The sequence below is a fragment of the Hippocampus guttulatus genome, chromosome 15 (assembly GCF_054856545.1).
Source record: "Hippocampus guttulatus isolate MCC_2025c chromosome 15, RoL_Hgut_1.0, whole genome shotgun sequence".
Lineage (NCBI taxonomy): Eukaryota > Metazoa > Chordata > Actinopteri > Syngnathiformes > Syngnathidae > Hippocampus > Hippocampus guttulatus.
Window position 1 is genome coordinate 9585355 of NC_141275.1, and position 19291 is coordinate 9604645.

General features: G+C 42.4%; 1 long non-coding RNA gene across 1 annotated transcript in view; it reads left to right on the forward strand.

Annotated features, from left to right (window-relative positions):
* LOC147193761 (uncharacterized) overlaps window positions 1–19291 on the forward strand; it is a 29599-nt gene that overhangs the window by 2039 nt on the left and 8269 nt on the right. Inside the window, exon 2 of the long non-coding RNA XR_015103090.1 lies at window positions 6230–6277. This is a non-coding gene — a long non-coding RNA (uncharacterized LOC147193761). The remainder of the gene's footprint in view (window positions 1–6229; window positions 6278–19291) is intronic.

Here is a 19291-nt window from a genome sequence, read left to right on the forward strand (position 1 = left end):
TTCTGAGTTTGGTCATGTGACGTTCGCAAGCTGTAAGTAAACTTCAGGTGAGAGTGGCAATAAACAGCTCCAAGCCATAATTTACTACCGCCAAGATGCCTCTTCGTTCACTAGCCAACGTCAGAACCCAGGGTGTTTTGCCAGCTAGCTAACACTAAGCTAAGCTAACTTATGCGTCTCTCTGGTCCAGCATCCACGTTTGCTAATTATCTTTGTGCTAGCACGGCATGAGAGGCCAACAGCAAAGTCACAAAGGCGTTGATACACTTTAACAGTTTAATATACCGTTCATTAGCTGACTAAACATCCCCGCACATCCGCAAACACTTTCGGGTGTGGGGTCTCAAAGAGCGCGCCACATACTTAGTACATTACCCGTGCATTGCCATCCAAAGATTCCTGTGACACTAATAGCCTATGATTCATTCTGTACATTCTGTCGAATTGGCCAGATGTGTGCACCACGTTCCAATGTCACAGTAAGTTCCATTTCTAGTGTTACGGTTGTCTAAAGCAGTAACAGGAAGGTCCCACACTCACTTGCGTGTGGTGTGACATTACTTGCTGGACAGTAATAATTGCTTTCATACATACAACAGAGGGCGTGAAAATGTAAGTAGGGTGTCGGATGTCAACCATCACACCCCAATCGTAGCATTGCGGAAATACCCTTACACACAGGCTGCATCCCGCTTCTGTGATGACACTAATTGGTACACCAGGAAGCGAAAAATTGCTGGGTCTTTGTCCTCTCCCTCATGTCTGTGCTATTTTATCAGAACAGCAACGCAGAAAAAAAAGAAAAATTGTGGCTTGTGCAAGCAGTTTAAAAGGTGCCTTTGGCAGCATTGATTATGCTCTCACCTCGCTCCCCGTCTAATTATTTGCTGTTTCTCTCATTCCCCTTCAACCAATCAAGGCAGAGGGTCGCTCTGTACGCAGTCTTGTTTTTGCTCCAGGTTTCATCCCTCTTGGGCTTTTACAAGCTTCATATGCTCAAAGATGGGCCTTGGAGAGATCACGCAGTGTTTCATTCTTCAGGCTTTGCATGATAACAGCTGATTGCCTTTTGAGTGTGAATTCCCCATAAATGACTCAACTTTATTTTTCATAAGCAAATTTGATGGAAATTGTAGACGATTTTCTATTGATGGTGATGCAGAGGCAGTGGATCTAATTAGTGTTCTTCAAAACAAATTATCTCCTGAGGCCCACGAAGTTCCATATGCACGCACACGCACACACACACACAGTACCTGCCGAAAGTTTAGAAACACCCTCTTATTCTGTGTTTTGTCATTATTTAAAAACATCCCGATTTAGGGATTAATATTAATATCATAGACATTATTAAAACATATAGATTATAGAATTATTTGGTAAACAAAAAAAGCATGACAGAATATATTTTATGATTTAGTTTCAAAAGTAGGCACCATCTGCCCAAATATTGTAAAGTGTCCTTGAGTGTTTTGAAAGGCGCTTATAAATGAAATGTATTATTATTATTATTATTATAACAGCTTGACACATCTTGGGATTTTTTTTTCAGCCAGCTTTATGATGTGTATGACGCTTTAGGACCTGGAATAACTCTCAGTTCACACCTGTGCATTGTCAAGTACCTTGAATTCCATTTGAATTTGAAGGTGTTTTCCAACTTTTCATCGGTGGTCTTTACCAATCGCCGCAAAGGAGAATTATTATGCATTAATAATGAAGAGCCCTCATTTTAAATATCGCAAAATCGATGTCACAGCATTCAACAACCTTACCGCATATCCATATCGCATGTTTTTTTTCACCCCAATATCGTGCAGCCCAAATTGTGTAGACTTTTTACATCCACTTTATTGGTGAATGAGTCCTTGGTCTGTTGAGTATCTCTCGAGAACCCCGAAGTGAATCCATCCATCTTTTGCGATTGCAACAGCAGGTGCCTTGGACAAGTTGAGGTCAGCAGCAGCTTTTTGAACCTCTCCAAAGGTAAAAGCGCTGGTGTGGTCGTACATAATAAAGCGCAGACACGACTCCTGCTGTGTTATGTGTTTTCAACAAGTCATTATGGTTGGAGGTCACCCTCTGACCTAGTACGATACCGCGGCTGAAGTGTTCTCAAACATGAAACGACAAAAGCTCTGGCTTCTTGTTGTCAGTGTTTAAACCGTATGTTGCAAATGTTTCTATTCTACTCCTTTGTGTTCTGTGTCGCATTCTGTGGTAGCTACAACCTTTTATGTTAGTGGACTATGTTTCTATGTTGTCAGATATTGCGCTCAACTTCCCTGGCTTCTTGGTTCTTCGTTTGACAAAGTAACTTCAAAATGATCAGTGTATATTTTTGCTTTTGTTTTTTTTGTTGCTACATCTGCCAGAGCTCGCGCTTGCCATCAGCTGTACAAAAAGCAGCTTCCTCTTTTCTCCTTCCTCCCTGTCCCTTTGACCTCTTCTCTCCTTCTTTGTTCTACCTTTATCGACACGAGCTCTGATTATATGTCTGTCCGTGCTTTTTTTTTTTCAACATTTTTGGTTTCCTGGAGCCATTTTGCTCTTTCCTCTTGGTGTGACACCACGTGGTATCTCGCAGATACACAAACGTGTGATAAGCAGCAAAGATTAGTCCGCTTACTACGGCCCAACTTGAACTCCACTCGACCTTGACTATATTCAGAACTGAAGCTTGGAAAATCACGTGTTGTGTTTTTATTGCTGTATCTTTTCATGTTGTTTATACTTTGATTTCTGGTCTTTGTCATTGTTACTTCAGCAGTGACAGCCTACTTTTCCTATTTATAGTCCCGTCGTTGCAAACGCATCACTTCTAGTTTTTGCTTTGCTTAGCTTCTCTCAGGGTCAGTCCCTCTAATTATAGTACTCCAGTTGCGTTGATTTACTAGAGAGCGTGTCCAGAATCTGTATCATACTGAGAGATCATCTTGAATTACACCCTCTTTACCAGATGTTCGTATTTCTCTCCTTCTGTGGTGACATATTTGACAAACCTCTGATTTATGCCAATATAGCAACAATATTGCAACTGCTGGATAAAAGTACAGATGTTTAAATACAGCTTTGAAATTCTTCTGACACAGTGATATAAGTTAACCGCTGTTAAATTCAAGACATAAACACAATAGAACGCTCATGTAAATAGGAATCAGTATTTATAAAAGTAGCAAGGACTAATAATTGACCCTTGAGGCTCTCCTACTGTAAATTCAGCTCTAACTAGGGAAGGTTTTGAAGTGGAACATAAGAAAATATGTCGCAGCCTCATTGTTATCTTAGCTGCTTCACACTCTAGATTTGACATGTAATATGGACTCTACGTATCATTTGGACAAGTCAACAAATATTTGAGTAAACATATGCTCAATTATATTGTACCTAACGGAGGAGGGCCACCTGGTTCCTTTGCTTTTCACAGAGCTTTACTTTTAGGGCGAGCCTCGCTACTTAGTTAAACAAAAGCGCCCCCACGTTGGTCCTCTATATAAACACACTTTCCTGAGAAAACACGGACACGGTTACACTTTAACCTGCGCAGGAGGCCACCGTTACATCCTGCGGACAGTTAAGGTCAGGCCGGGCTTTACTTCAGACCTGCAGTGAGAATCACGCGCTGCACGTGAAACCACGCTGGTATGCGTAACAATGGCGCCTTTGACACTCATACCCCCACTCCCCAGTCCACAGTACAGTCAGAGCACTGTTTCTCCAGGGCTTGGGTGTCATTCCCCATCTCTGTTGTGCTCCCCAAGAGCTGACCATCTGGCTTCTAGGCTCTGAAAAAGCAGCGGCACAGTGGCGCGAGTCAAATGTCTGCCTAAATCAGTTCTGCAAAACTAACCTGACAACCTTTTGTGCAGGTTAGATTCATTCCCCTTTCCTCCGATATATTTTCACACAGACAACCCGGTCCTGCTGCTTTGGCGTTGCTTTTGACGGACCTTGACTTCTCAGCAAAGCACTGAAACACGCGTGTACCGGAAAATTATGAACGATGCCAACGATAGCATCTGAAATTGGACACAACCGATAGGGTCTTTATCTCCTCGGTGGATGAACGTCAGTGACTGAGCTGCTATCTGCCTGAGTAGCTATGCAGTTCCGCCACCTCCCCCCAGGCTCAGCAGCAGTCGTGTAAACAGTCAGCGCTCCAGAGGAATGCTGGACTCGGTGACCTCACTCCCCGAGTGCTCTTATGGTGCACTGAGTTCAGGCGAAACAGCCCGCCCCATGCAGCTTCTCGCTGAAGTTCCACCCCACCCTGCCCCAGCTTGAGGCCCCTAAGGGTGGAAGAAGAAAAAAAAATCACCTCTTTCACCCAACGCTGGCAACTTCACATACACACACATATATACTGTACAGTACTTCAACACGTCCACACAGACAAGTGCTTAAAGCGCCACCTTTCTTTACCCGCCAAGCTGTCAGAGCAGTGACTTAGTTTCGGAAGTGTCTACATGCGCACTCTTTCGATTTAACGGAGTTCGTCATTTGTCATATCAAATTTCTCTCTGGTGCATCTCATCTTTCAAGGGAGAGAATAATAGGACTACTATTGTATTGCAATACATTCACATGTAAGTCAAAGGATTTTCCTGATCATTTCATCTCTTTAGATTCACCCTGAATGGAAAATGTCACATTTTCTAACAAAACAAAGGTGAGAACTTTATGATTTATGCTTTGTGTGAATTAACAGTCTCAATGCTGAACGTTCAACGTTGCCTCGTTCAGTCTTTTCATCAGCTTAGCAAGAAGCCCAGTTGCTGTATTTTCACGGGTGATGGTCTGCACTTGAATGTGATTCATGGGAAAGTATTTTGCAAACTCCTGAACAGTGCCTTTCAGTAATTTGAAACATTTGATATTTTGTGGTTGGACAATTGAGTTTTCCAAAAAACGTGACAAGTACAGTACATCAGCGGAAATCTTTTTTTTTTTTTTTAAGTTGTGATTTTTGTCTGAACATCTAAGTGGACTATCTGCTTTAAAATATTTTATAGGATGGATTTTATGAACAGTAGCCTTCATAGAATTTTTTTTTTAAACTTAGTACTTTACAATGTTTGGGAAAAAAAACAGACACTGCCCTCTGCTGGAGTTTAGATGGAGCAAACATCAGGTCAAAATAGATGAATGCAGCACACGTTGGGTTTGTGAGACCCTACGGACCCATTCCAGTGTGACTACAAGGCACTAAGACACAGTTTGAAAATAAAGGGCGGTCGGGGGGAAGAAACCAGCATAATGGAGTGATCTGACACAACGAAATCCTTGTCTTCTTGCTGACACACATTTTGTGAAAGAATGAATAAAGGGCTCTTTTCAAACACTACGCCCACTTTCTCTCTGTGATGATATGATACTGAGCAGATATCATCTGCGGTGATTTCAACGTAATTCAGACCTAGGTAGTGATCATCATCGCTTTTCTGCACCTCATCAAACCAACCTCAGGGGGCCTTACGCATGTCTGCATTGCTCTTGTGAACACTTGCACACACTTGCAAATACACAGACAACAATCACAGCTAGTTGTTGTCTGAGGAAATGAGGAGCTGTCTGGTGCCATAGCAACCGTTTCAGACATCCCACCCTTCCAGAGCAAGGACGATTTAAAAAAAAAAAAAAGCGGCAATCACAAATCAATGAGTCCAAATTTTAATCCAAGAAGCAGAGAACGGACTAAGCCCATCAGTGCGCCCATGTGTCATTCTATCTATTATCATATCCATGTGTCTGTGTATCTGGCCCAATGCCTGATCGTTTGTCACATTTAAGTTAAATGAGGAATTGAAAGTGTTTTGAGTGTCGCGGTAAAGGAAATAAGAGAATTTGAACAAGAGCATTGGTCACAGGCCCGACCGATGTTTCAAGGGTGAATCATAATTAGTTTATAAGAAAACTCGAGGGCATGCCAGAAAGCACTTGCAGCCGTCTGCATCAGCCTACCCTTTCGGCACCGTGACTCCTGGCTGAACCGCAATCTCCGATGTAATACTGTAATACGGGGGGCCATATAGCACGTTATGTAACACTCGCAGGCAAATGTTGACCTCAATCTGCGAAACAGACACTGATTAAAAATCTCCATATCGGTGCGGGGGAAGGCATACATTCCGAGTGTTAATGGTCTTTTGCGATTGTTTGATAACATTGCCATGCAATATATTTCTCAGTTTACAAGCTAGTTATCTTGTGATTTTTCTCTTCTGCCTAGATGGCTGTCTGAACCTCTGTAGTGGATCAACAGCAGCCGTTCACACTGGTAAGTTCAGACCAGGCATCATTTCTTGGCTTGTCCTGTAGGTGGAAATCATCCCAACAAGTACCAACAGAGTCCTTTTGAAAAGGGCTTCGCTCTGATTTATTTTACCCCCCCACTGTCATCTAACGTTTGTCCAGTTTGGCGCTTTGCTTCTCTGCATCAAACACAAGCCTGTCGTTGATTTGTTTTGTCTGTGTAGCGTTTGTGTTATTTTTATCCAGAGCGTATGACAGGAGATCACTTGAAGTGGCTCACAGCGTTGACCCGACCCACATATTTTTATCACGGTGTCATTGTGAGGTCTATGTGTGATGCCGGGAAGCTTTGCTAATACTGCTGAGCTTTGCTATGAGCTCTGAAGTATGCAAGCCCGGAACGAGTGACTAGCCTGCGAGTGCTGAATTAAGAGTTTTGGACTTACTGTATATGAAGCACTGATTTTGCCTTTGACTCGAAAAACTGTCAGGTAAACATCCAGTATTTTTAGTCCTACCACAGAAGTAATCTTGGTAACATCAGAACATGAGATTCACTTAAAATTAACTGCATTTTAGAAAACTCAATCCCTACTTTTATCACATATTGTCTTTTATCCCCATTTGACCTAGTTTAGCGGTGTAGCTTCTACTCTGCGCACTCTAAGCACAGGTGGCTTGGCTCTCCCAGCCATCCTTTCTCTGGCCCACTCTGTGAGTGAAAATACAGCACGGGGATTAAAAAGCTAATAAATTTGCTCCACTGTCCTCAAACTGAGGATACGATAACTTGAGGTGGGGGCTGAGCGCCTCTCTCCTCCCCCTCCTTCTCGTCCTCGGCTTTAGGCAAGCGGCCCCACCTGATGCACTCATCTGCATGCCTGCTCATCTCCACCAAAAACCGGTAGATGCGGGGAGCTGGCAGGGGTGGGGTGAACGAGGAGCACCAGCCAATAATACTTTGTTTCCTGCCAGCACTGAAGCGACTTGATTCACATATTCAGCCAATCACACCGCACTGCAGCAAAGACAGCAGCAGTTGTAAAAAAGAAAAAAAAAAAAGAGCAGAGTTGAAAATGAGCGGCTTACAGTAAGAATTTGTCCAGTGAGATCATTATTCCCTACTCAAACGCTTTTTCATCTTGTGTGTACAAAAACGACGAAATACAGGAAATCCTCAGCCACAAAACCTCATCAAGGAAGGAATTTGTGACTCCTTCATTAGGCACTAAACAACTCTGCATTTCTGGCTCACACCATGAAGAGCAATACGTGTATTTCGGAAATTTCATTTGGAAACGGGAGGGGTTTTCTGCTGTAATGCAGTGGCGCGATAGTACCTCCCTCACATATCAGTCGATGTCATGTAGTTTTACAGACAAAAAAAACCAAAACCCCGTTGCCTTGCGTGGGCATCAGCTAGAAGGGAGCTTCTCAATTGCCATACACTTACTTGGCTCTTGCTATTCCATCAGTGTTGCTTTTATTCACACGCGAGTGCTTGTGAGTTAAGACTGGTCATTTGACCTTTCTTTGAAGTTGTTTTCCTTAGTTTGTGGACAATGATGTCACACAAGAAAAATGCGTTTTAACCCCCCCCCCCCCCCCCAAAACTACAAAACGTTTTGCATGAACATGCTACGTTTACCATTGCTTATGATCAGCTTACTATTCACATCCTATTATATTATTATTAGGTACTGTGCACAATTTAACTGTGTGTGTGTGTGTGTGCGCGCGCGCGAGCGTGCGTGCGTGTGGAAGCCTTTATTTACTGTAGATTGGAGACAGTTGAGTTTGATGTCGAAAGATGAATGTTAGACAAGAGATCAACAGAGGAAAGTATGTTGAATTCCGAAATGACAAAGTTTATCTCAAGATTGGTGTCTCATGATGCAAACAAACAAACAACCTAAAACGGAAATGACTAAAATGGATATAAAAATATAGGACAGCCATTTGACTCAAGGACAATCTTGTAATGTTGATGTGTCAGTATATTGATGGCCTGGCTAAATGCGAAATGACTGTTCATGTTCGATTAGCCAAATAGCATCTCACAGTGTGGTCTTTCATTTATGTCAAACCAACCATGTTGTACAACGGGATACTGCTGAAAAAAAGAACTATTAAGAACCAAACTCACAAACATGGGGGAAATTATTGCGCATGTGACAAATAACAGTAATGTTAAGTTGTTTGTCAGATGCAGAAACTAAATACGTAACCTGCAAGCTTACCTGTTGATCATGTTTTGATGTCAAACCTGAATGTATTCAGTCTACACCAAAAAAGAAAGATCATTTGCCGGAGATTTTGAGCCCAGTGATTTACAAAAATAAAATAAAAATGGGTCTCCTCACTTTGATGCCATACTAAAAGATTTTGTAGGGCCCTTAGAATTGCGATCAGCCGACCCTCACACAGACACATCTTACTGCACCCATGGCCTTACTGTTCCACGACATGGAGTGAAGTGCAAATCATGCTGGGTGGTGTGATTAAACGACAAAGTTGTTTCTTATCCTCACCACAAGTAAAAGCGCACCTGAGTCATATAAACACAGACACAATAGTACAGGAAACCAGAATGGTGTGGTGGTGTCTACACGCCCGGTCTCTCTCTCTCTCTCTCTCTCCCCACCCCGCCGTAATTAATGGCTTACCACCGTTTTGAATCATTTCTGAAACAGTGCACAGGAAATGTGTCAAATCAATGCTGAAAATTGAAGGGAGGAAGAGGCAGCTTTGGTTCCTATACAGTCGCTTTACTTCTGACCTTTTAAAGATAACTAATAAACCATTATTATGATCTTTTTAAACACGTATATGGTTAGTCTCTGAAGATGGGAGTTATACACACACTTGCTTAGAAAAGGGGAGAAGTCATCAATGGAACCTACTGATAAAAAGAGATCCTGCACTCGGAGTTATTTGCATATAGCGTGTAGCTTTAAATGTGTTATTCATAAGGCCTTCAGACAAATACTTTTTTTTTTTCACCGCTTCACTGATTAAATATTCACACAGTAATCCTTAAAAAATATTTTTGGCCTCTAAATGGAGCAAAATAGGAATGGAGACAGGTAGATGATGCACGGAAGTGCTATCTTAATGAGACTGTGAACCTTGAAGAGAGTTAAATATTGTTTATACTTGTGCATAAATGTACTGCTAATACTGTTGAGGTGGTTGAAACATTAGTGGCACTTCTTCTCACCAGTTTTTCTCAATCCAAACTCTCACTTTGGGAACTGACAGCAGCTGTAAATTCAAGATCACATCCGTACTCCTGTTACATATAACGCGTATTCATAAATACCAATAACCAGTACTTAACCTTTATTGACCTATGAATAATGGTTCCGCTTACAGTCCAATGTGGGTGCCACCATTCTTCTTTGAGTTTAACTTGCGGTCATTGAGCAATTATTGCCCCAAGAAGGGCAAGTTGAGAAAGTTAATTGGCACTTGTTTGTTGCTCTGCACTCATTCGGGGTTTCATTCTTTCATTCTAATTAGTGGCATCTCATGGATACAGATCATTGGCTGTCCTAATCCGTCTCCATAGCAGACAACAGTAACAGTCTGCTCATGTTTGTGTACTATTTGGTATTTTCCAAACTGGAGTAATTCGTCGGTTGTTTACGAAAATGTCTCGGTGACGCAACTTCTCGAGAGTGAGGTCCAAAGTAGCTTGCTGAGATTTAAATTAAGGACCACAGACTAGATGCAACAAAGGCCCAGTGTCTATTACGTCACCCACAGGTTTCTGAAGGGAGAATTTCCAACCTTGCTGTGTTTTTTTTCCCCTCCAATCCAAGGAGAGAATGCAGCCTACTACTACATTACTCTAATCACAATTCTTGACAGAGAAAAGCTATAGAGCAGCGGTCACCAACTCCGGTTAGGTTTTAGATGTTTCCCTTCTCCAACATACCTGATTCAAATGATCAGCTCTGCAGAAGTCTGATAACGATCCTGATCTAAGACGTGCGGGATAGGGGCCCTCAAGGACCGGAGTTGGTGACCACAATTTATAGTGCATGTCTGTAAACAAATTATGGAGGGTTTTTTTTTTTTTGGTTCAAATTTGTGTAATCAAAATAGGGAGAAACATTAATATTCAGGATCATCAGACATAGGTATGGGTGCTTAGAGAAATCAAAGTCTCAAGTGTTCAGAGGTCTGTCACGATTTGCCCTCACATGCTTCGTTGTTGCGAAACATTTCTTGACAGTTGTGCCTACGTTGCACAGCGATCTTTTGTGGACTGTGAAATGCCTTCATGAAGTTTCACACAGGATCCATCCATCCATCCATTTTCTATGCCGCTTTTCCTCACAAAGGTTGCTGACCCTATCTCATCCTGTCTTCGGCAATAGGCGGGTACACTGTGAACTGGTTGCCAGCCAATCACAGGACACGCATAGACCCACGATCACACTAAGGGACAATTTAGAGTGCTCCATGAACCTGCCATACATGTTTTTTTGGAATGTGGGAGGAAGCCGGAGTACCCGGAGGAAACCCACGCAGGCACGGGGAGAACATGCAAACGCCACACAGGAAGGCTGGGGTCAGAATCGAACACTGCACCTCTGCACTGTGAGGCATACGTGCTCGCCAGTCCACCACCGTGTCGCCTGTTTCACATATGATTTATTAGATATTTATTGAGGTTATCCATCTTCTTTCAGCTGCAAAGCTGAAAAAAAACCCCTCAAGACCTTGTTGTTATCACCTCACTCACTCTACATTCCATAGAGGCTCTACTCTTATTGGGACCGCTACGCACTGGAGATGAGGCATGGTCTGGGGGAGATTGGGCCATTGCTATTGGAGCAAATAGTCTTTAATTAGAGGGAGAACTTGGCATGGACTGATGGAGGAGAAAGGATCTCAGGATGTGTGTCCAGGGTGAGAGGGTTCACACACAAAACACTGGCTTTTCATCACTGCATGACTCACTCTCAGTTAGCGTGTGTGTGTGTGTGTGTGTGTGTGTGTGTGTGTGTGTGTGTGCGTGTGTGTGTGTGTGTGTGTGTGTGTGTTTCTTACCTCACTGCCCAGGCATTCCAGTAGAGAAAGTGGTGTGAAGTGAAAGAGCGGCTCTAACAGTGTGGGTATTCATGGATCTGGCCCCTGTGAGCTGGTCTGGGCTCCAGTGTTCACAGACAAAGCCTCTCCTGCAGGACCCAGACACACTCACACAGAAAGGGGAGCAACAGGAGAGGGACTTTGGAGAGGGGGAGACTAAGGTAACAAGAGGTGGGCTGGGCGCTGGAGAGTAGGAGGGTGGGTAACAGGAGAGTGTCCTTGTGGCAATTATCATCCCCTGAAAAAGTGAAGGTGTGATTGGATGTATTTCAAATCTGAACAAGCTCGAACCTCTGGTTTTAAAGAATCAGAAATCACGGCGATCACCTTTCCCGTGTATTTTGTCATCTTGGTAGACACTCGCAAAGCCACTGCCATCCACCAACTACAAACATATGCATTTCTCCTCCTGGGTAACAAGCTCCTCCCGCTCTGCTGGCATCAACCAATCGGCTTTCTTTCTTCCAGCGCTTCCCCCACCCTCCCTGGCATTACTGCTTTAGCGCTTTGGATTCCATGAAAATTCTTGAAAAAACTTGGCCATCCTGTCTTTGCTCCCCCTGCCTGGCCCCTTCCCTCGATTGGGTAGCCTGGTTCGCTGTGTCCTTAAACAACCCATGCACATGTACAGGAAAGGGGCCCAAAGATGGGGAGTCACATCTCTGGCCTTTCCAGACTCGCTTTTGAAAATGTCTTGATTGAAGGTTAGGGAAGCATCATTTCATACAAAATTTTACAACTGGTTATGTGTACAGACGTCAGCTTATTGTATAGCAACAACATATATGATGTGAAATAGCCGTTGAACATAATGTGAGGAAAGAGCTTACGATTAAATGAGGATGCAGTCTGTCTTATTTCTTGATATGAATACACCATGTAAATGTTGATCCACCTTGTAAAATGGCATCTACTCTTCCAGTGAAGCACACAAGCACATACTGTTTTTTTTAAAATTTTTTGTCATTTGCAGCCATGGAAAAAAAATGAGATCACCTTTTTTTTCCGGTTTCATGTTCATTTTAAATGCGCAGCACAACTTAGCGTACATCCTGAAGGCATAAAAAGAGGCCAAAATATTAATGACAAGAAAACCCGTTGAATTTAAGGGCGGATTGAGACATTTTCCAAAGTTTTTTTTTAAAATCTAATCTTTGTCTTTTGTGTGTGTGTGTGTGTGTATGTGTGTGTGCGTGTGCGCCCTCCAGAAACATTCCCAATGAAGTGTTCTCAGAAGACTAAAATTCATTCTGCTCATGCTAATAGAGGTGCAAAGAATTTGTGTTTTGCACAGGCAGCGTATGTCATACTTCATTACTGATATGACACATGGCCACTGTCCATATTTCGTGCACATCAAATTCGTCATCCTTCGATGGGCCGGTAAACCAATTATAACAAGCCAACGCCTTTCTTCAAGTTGATGTCTTCCAAGGCTTTCTGAGCTCCCCTATGCTGTCTTTCTCATTGAAATATGAAGAAATGAAGATGATATTGCGAGCCCCGTAGACATTCTTGTCATATGGCTTTACGGTCTCTTTGACTCCTGATCCTCCAAAATCCCCTGTGAACTGGAGGCCATGACCCCAGCATCTGTCAGCTGTGGCAGGAGTAGGCAGCTACTGTACCGCTGTGAGTCACCTAGACAGATGCTCTGTAAGAGTAGTGAAGCTGCCCTGCACTTACTGCCTCAGTCTCCATGGGCGACATGACTCATTAGACATTGATCCAGACATCTGAGTGAGACTTTGGCTCCAAGTTGCAGAAGATTATTTGTAGCGGACAGTGGAGACATTATTGAAGACCGTATAAGGATTCCGTTTGGTTTAAAACTGCTATGAAATGTGTCTCAGTATTCTTTTATGGAAATATGACTCCCAACCAGAACGTAGAAATCGCATGGTATTTGCTCACTGTATCCTTATAAGGAATGCCATGTCTTTTTTTAAATGTTTATTTATTTGGGGGGGGGGGGTGAGAGCTAACAGATGTTTGGTTATTTGTATTCAAGTCTACCTTAATTAACTCATTCAGGACCAGCCAATTCTAGACCCCCCTTTTTTTTTTTTTTTGAATTGATTGAATTGAATTGAAAAAAAAAAGTATCTGGGGTTGACCGTGTGGAGTGTGAAAAGACATAAATATGTCTTTGGGAGTGAATGAGTTAATAAGGAACAGGGAAATCACCACAGTAGCTTGTGTGAACGTTACCACAGATGACATTGATCTGAAACTGGAACGGGCAGTACCAGTTTTGACAATGGGGAGGTGTTCTTAAAATCTTTCTTTGAAATTTTTATTTTTTTTTTCCATGAAGGCAACAGCTCACACCTCACATCCTTGAGTCTTTCACTAACCCCGTTTATTTTTTTCTTTAGACCAAAAGTGTTTTAGTTCGACATCAAAAGATGAAAGTAGGGATGAACATTTCAGTTTTTCTTTCGAGGTATTTGCAACTGGATGTCAAACACCAAAGCACCATTTCAAAGATGGAAAGGTTCGTCAGGTAGTTTGCGTCTTCGGGTGTGGCCTCTGTACTTTTATCAGAAAGTCTTTTTTGGGCACTCCTGCCCACTGGATGCTGTTTCTGATATCACGAAGAGTAATTTGAGGGTAGTCATTTCTTTACAGCTCTCACAATCTTTCTGTCGTCAAGTGTTGTTGTCTTTGGCTGACCCCTTTCATGTCTGTATGTTTGTTTGTTTTTTTTCTTTTTTCAGAACATTCCAAATCATATTGTCTATCTGTAAAGTTTGTGCAATAACTCTGATTGGTTTTCCATCTCCTCTCTGCTTCATGGTTGCTCGTTTTTCAACCTTAGGCAGCTTTTTGGTTTTAATATTGGTTACACCCCGAGCAACTATCGACTTCATAAACAAAACAAAAAAAATCGCATGAATGCTTTTGATGAATCCATGTAATTGGATCACATCTGGGCAACAAAACACCTTGTCAGTCACATGCTCCAAAACTGGAAATATGGTGGATTCAAACAAAAGATGCTGTCTTTCTAAATTGTGTATCAGATCCAGATGTAAATGGCTTCAAATACATGTTGCAAAGTTGATCTCTTGTCTCCTATTCAATTTGGGATGTTGAACCCAGTCTAAGTAAGTTTTGTGTTTTGATTTGGATCTAGTTCATTTATACACATTGAGATGATGTATTCATTGTTTAAAACATACCTGTTGTCCCTTAAATTATGAGATTTGGTATTAGTGGCTGGTGTTGGAGCAACAGTTGAAATTTTGGACTGAATGGGGTCCAAACTAACACAATTCGTGTTCCAAACAAAGCTTTCTCAACACTTTGTATGTCCGTCGGGGTGTTGTGTTTAGCCATACATGAGTGTAAGCTGAGCTTTTTGTATGTTTGTGAAGCGGTTTTGCTTCTTCCCTTCCTGTGTGTCGAAATCCCCCGTGCTGCAGACAGTCTGGGATGCAGAGATGGTGGGTGGGGTGGGGCGGTGGGGGTGAGGCAGCGGACATGGCGGCAGGCCAGAATCAATTGGCAGTGTAATGAGATGGCCTGATGCCAGGTAACCATGGAGCTACCCTCTTTGCCTGTCTACCATCGCAGAGTTCAAAATTAAATGAATGAATGAGAAAAAGGGGACGGGGGAGGGGGGTAGGAGGGATGGCAGGGAAATAAGGGGTGGAAATGGCAGGAGTGGAGGGTGAAAGAAATTGTAAATGCGGTGGGTGGCTGATAAGACTTGAGCAATTTCTAAGCACTGTTGAACATTCCTTTTTTTTTTTTTCTTACATTAATCGCAATTACAGGGAAGAAACCACAAAGTCGTGAGGAGATAGATGGGAGCCAATCCTTAGTTTGACGACCCAGAAAAAAACGATTTTGGTTTATCGGTATGTTGCGTCTGCACTTCGCAGAGTCTGGTCGAGAAACGTTGGTGCAAGTAGCATTTCAAGATGACTTTGTGTTTACCGTGTGTTGACATGCTGCCTCTGCCTAATGGGCTTCGTCAGTTTAATTTCCTGTGTATGTGATTGCGTGTTCATATTGATCATTGGGCTGCGTTCTCAAACCGAATTATCTGAGCCAGTAATCTAAAAGTAGTTTGGACAGTTCCAGCTTTTTCTTCCTGCCGCATTCCCCCAGCGATGTCATTGTGCTGGTTCTTCTCTCAATTCCCTCTCAAGGCATCTTAAAAGAGGCAACGATGTGCCACCCATTATGGGTGATTTAACTTTTGACTTTGCTTAGTTGTCTAGTGATGTAATGGGTATCATGGCCCAAGTTCCGGTCAAAACAGAGATCATTTACACTTCAGCCGACCGTAACGTTGCAAGAGAGGTGAGCTAACATTAAAAACAGCATGTTTAAAATGCATCATACAGGAAACCCGAACACACTTTCACTCTTGTGGGTATTAAAAGCTTCTTCAAAGTTTCTTCCACCTTGACATTTGGGTACACAGAACAGAACGTTTTTGCCTACATTGTCAAGTAATATTTCCAAAGCCAAATTCTGGAGTTTTATAGACAAGTCCTCTCACAGTGAAAGTTTATGGTCCACTTGTTTCTGGAGTGCAAGAACATTTAATAGGAATATCCTGCTGGGTGTTAATAGGTAAAGATAGAGCGTTAGAAAGTGATTACACACTTTGGGTTGTAAACTAGACTGAAAGAGTTGGGAGCGAGTGTATCGTGTGAGATTTTCTCAGTGCCTTGTACGTAAGGGAAGTGGGGGGGGGGGGGTGTATTTTTGACAGAATAAATCTGCTCAGAAATCAGCCGCACTCTGGAAAGAATGTACTGTACTTTGTTGAAAACAATGAAAGATGTGGCTGCTTATTATATTTCATTTAGTTACAGATAAATACAGATGGCAAAAATGCCACTTTGATGCAGTCGTCTCCCTTAGCACATAAAAAAACAACAACAAAGAACAGCAGGGATATAAATAAGGGATTTTTATTTAATCCTCATTCACCATGTTCATTCACTAAGCAGAAAGTCACAGAGGAATGAGCTTTGAGCCATCAGAAACTGTCCAGTAATGCCTGAAAGGCAGCTGAATCGACCAGACCTATCAGGAAAAAAGCTACAGGAATTCATGAATTTTATTTGTGTTCTTAAATCGATCGGACACAATTGCGGAGCATCACTGAACCGGGGCAGGTTGAATTGGTTTTTCTTATACAATTGATATTAGAAGCTTGGACTGTAAACACTTTTTTTCTAATTTGCATTAACTAGATGGACCGAGCGTATGAGGTATTGGTCGCATTGCCAGCAGTGATCACTCTCTGTCGAAAAGGTCCAGACTTGTAGAGACAAGACAGTGGACCAAGATGTCTGTGGTTTGGATTAATGGGAGGACTGGAGAAAGGCTGCCGCAGTTGTGCGTGAGCAGAATATTAGAAAGGGGAAGTGAGAGGAGGGAACAGAATGGGACAAGCAACTGCAAAAGATGGGTGAGATGAAAGCGAGGAAAGATATTCAAGTTGAAAGAAACATCACGAACCAAAAATATGTGATTGAGAACGTGCAGTAATCAACTACTACTCACGCACTGGTACTTTATCCAGCTCAATGCAGGCTTTATGCAATCCCTCTGTTGCACTAGATATTAGAATATTATTTTCCCACTGGCCTCCCACACAGTCTGTTCAAACAGAATCTTCTGTCAAGTTCACTGAAAGCATCCCCAAAACTGTATGGGTCCCATTTTTGTTGTCAGACACTTGGGTGCTCGGCTGAAAAACTGCCGCATCTTCATTTTTGTACCGGTGCAAGTCTAGTTTTTCATGTCTGGGAATTTGCCAGACCCGGCTGCGCTTTTTCTATGACGCGCCCTCAGTGCACCTGACAATTTGGTGACAGAAAGTAGACTCGAATTTAGACCAATTAAAAGCAGGACTAAGCTGCGGTGCAGGTCACGTAATACGATTTTTTTTGTTTTGTTTTGTTTTTTTGTTTGTGGATTTGATCTTGATGCGGGCAAACAGATCCTGAGCTCCATGGACTTGTGCGGTCATCGAATTTCATTCAGAAATATGACAACAGCCAGGGACAATGTCATTGAATCATTGTAGAAATCAATTAATTGAACTAATGATTGTTGTAATCATGTTTAAAATACTGTATTTTAAAAAGCACTCCCCTGGTCACTTGAAGGTAGTCATTGGAAAATATTGCTTCCAGTATACTCGAAGTGCAACATGCTTTGCCAATCAAAACTCTTAAGCGCCTGTAGAGGGTCATAAACAATTACAGGATGCCTGCATTGCCCCGTGGCATAAATGTGGTCATTTATGACCACGCATATCTAGCTTTCCAATGACGTTTGGCTCTTCACCATTGCAAACTCAATGTCAACTCATTTGAAAGGAACAAAAAAGAGCTTTTTCTAAAACCTTGGACATGGCTGACATTTTCCAAAACTCATAGCTTCCTCTTTTTATGCCTTCACGATGTGCGCTGTTTTGTCGTTACATCATCAGATGGTGACAAAAAATCGATACATGTTCAGTACAGTTCAAGTGCTCAAGTAACGCCGAAGACTCTATCCAATTGACTTCCAGTCTGCACTTAATTCCCTCTTTCCTTCAGTTGCCCTTGTGGACTTTTCTCAGGCTTATTGCCTAAAATGGCACCACCTGTTCTTTTGGCATGTGCTTGACAGCCTCCGCCTGTTTTTTCATGTGGATTGAGATTTACTTTTTTTCCCCAAAACCCTACAACCTGCTTGACGTAGCTTGAGATCACCGCTTTATCACCGATATTTAATGCTGTGATTAAAAATATTGAGTAGTCCGAGTCAACACTCAAGGTTGAATTGTGAATGAACACAATCCTTATCATTTGATTCTTCACATTGATTTTTGATTGCAATTACCCACAGCCTATAATTTCCAGTGCAGCAGTGCTATTGATGTGATTTCACTGGTTTAACCAGTTTCACTTGAGTGTGCAAGCAGCACCAAACAATGACAGCCTGGACCGTAGGCGGTTATCTCATGTTTGAACTGATATATTCAAATAATTGGACTCAGCCTGCCCCCCTGGAGTGCTAAATTTTGCCGGTAATTACTGTATTCCAAAAAGTATTCTGATATTATTTTAATCAATGCTGTGGGACCAGAGGCAATTAGGAGACAACCATGTAGGACAAGGACACATTTTCGGACTATGATTTCTTCCCAGGGTACTGACTCGCCTCTGACTCCCGGTTTATGCCTGCGCGGAGATTTCCATAGCGCAAAATTAACTGGTGACACACAAGACGGTTCTAGGCTTGCCAGTGTACAGTAGACTCGGAGTTGTGCTTGGACTAAAATATGACTGCCCACCACATAAGGACACGCATTTACATAGTTTGCATCGTTTGCCAATTGCTATAAAACATCGCTGGGCCTGTTATTGAAGGCTCAGCAATGTTTTACAGCAATTGTTGTAGCTTCGGCATCTGGTGTTACTTTTCGATCCCTTACCGCACTGATGACACCCAAGTTCACGTTGCTCGAACTGCATGACCATTTCGAAAGCTTCACTTGTCATTGCCGTGTCGCTCTGATATTCGCCAAGCTTGCCTTTATTAAACGCCACCTTGAAAGCAGATTTTATTTGAACAATGTCAAGCAGAAATGTTGTCTCGATAGGAAAAGTGAAGGATGATTTCAAGTGGGATGTTGAGCTGTGAACTTGGAACCCATGTGACTGCAGCTCATACAATAGTATGAAAAAAACCTGATTTACTCCTCGTTTGATGTAAGCAAAGTACAAGGAGTAGTAAAGTAATGATCGATGCAACTTTCCGCACATTCATTTACTCTCTTTTGTCACCCCCCCCCCCCCCCAATATTATTGCTCTAAAATGTCATCTTTTGTTTACCCGTTATTCTTGTTGCCTCTTTCCCAGGCCCTGTGAGTAGCTTTAAAGGATTGGGGTTATGGCTACGTCAATGCTTCTGTTC